The following is a 1,362-nucleotide window of genomic DNA, read 5'->3' as shown; positions in this document are numbered from 1 at the left end:
TACAGCAATAGTGACAGGGCCTGTCATGTAGTGCTGTCCTTCGGAATCAATATCAGGATTGTTATACATTAATTATTAGGTACCACATTAAGAACATTCCATACGCAGCTACAGATTTAAATATTCAAGTTGCTTTTGGAATTATATTAAATTTTAATACTTTACAATCCTCAATTCTATATTCTGCTACAGTATAGCACTTTTGTTTTGAGTTTTCTGCATATTCTCTAATGTAACTAAGAGTTTACTCAAATTATTTTTTTGAAAATACTTCATTTTCTTTGTCCTTCTGGCTCACCTCTAGTTTTTGTATTGATAGGCTGATGATCAGATTACTTAAGCTGGAAATCAAAACCAAAGCTTTTGTCAGCTACACTGACAGAGAATATGTATGAAAAAAAAAATAAGATAAGGCTTACTACTTACCAGGCTTTAGGCATTGCTGGCAAGAGTTTTACTTTAGCTATAATGATAAGGCAACTATCTACTTGCTGCAGGAAGACAGTCTCCTTATCACTACAGATAAAGCAGTAACAATATACCACAGCACAGACTTCTTTTGGCTGATGCAGGCCACATTAAAACACTACATTTTTGGAGGAGCCTACTCAGAAGACCAAGGTACCAACTAATCTTTCAGCAATGAAGCCCCAAGTTGGGCAACTATTATGGTTAGTCCTATAACCTTAGGAGATACTAAAAGTGTAGAAAAAGCTCTGCAAAAATTCCAGTTGCTTTTCGATTTCCTTCATGTTATCTCTTGGAATTCCCGGACCTGTTCTGGAGGCAGCCGGTTCATCCATCTCCATATAGAAGACAAGTGTATTCTTGTTTGTGGCATTGTTATCAAAGACTAAGGCAAGGATAAAACAAACAAACAAACCCTAATCCAAAGTATTTTAACTACAGCATTAGATCTAGCAAACCCACTGATTACTGCTCCTTATGCATGGCAGATAATGGGACTATCAGTGTATTTGGAGTGTATTCTTAAAACTACTCGGTAGAAGCAGGCTTTGATTTTGTAGATGGATAGGTCTACAATGCTCTCTGCTCAGTTCTGCTGTTTTCTGCATAAGCACAGCACAATGCTATTTAACACTTTAACAACAAAGGAAGACATACAGTGAACAGTATTTTGAGGAAATATAGTGCCTTCTGATAATGAACTATCTTTGCATAAAGTAGTCTAAGAGGGAAATGCAATATGGCAGAAAAGCTTTTAAACTACACAGAAGTAAAGACCTGTCACACATATATAGTTATCTTTCCCTAAAATAAAATAATCCTGTAAAATACAGCATGGATCCACTTTCGTTTTCTCCCAGAGAAAACTCCCAAGCAATAATTTCATTTTGAAAA

General features: G+C 35.8%; 1 non-coding gene across 1 annotated transcript; it reads right to left on the bottom strand.

Moving 5' to 3' along the window:
• Positions 1 to 443: 443 nt before the first annotated feature.
• Positions 444 to 544, bottom strand: MIR1776 (microRNA 1776). Its single transcript, NR_035277.1, has one exon. It is a non-coding gene; the product is annotated as a microRNA 1776 (primary transcript).
• Between the last annotated feature and the right edge of the window lie 818 nt (positions 545 to 1,362).

Source organism: Gallus gallus, chromosome 4, assembly GCF_016699485.2.
Source record: "Gallus gallus isolate bGalGal1 chromosome 4, bGalGal1.mat.broiler.GRCg7b, whole genome shotgun sequence".
Lineage (NCBI taxonomy): Eukaryota > Metazoa > Chordata > Aves > Galliformes > Phasianidae > Gallus > Gallus gallus.
This window is presented reverse-complemented; position numbering and strand designations above follow the sequence as displayed.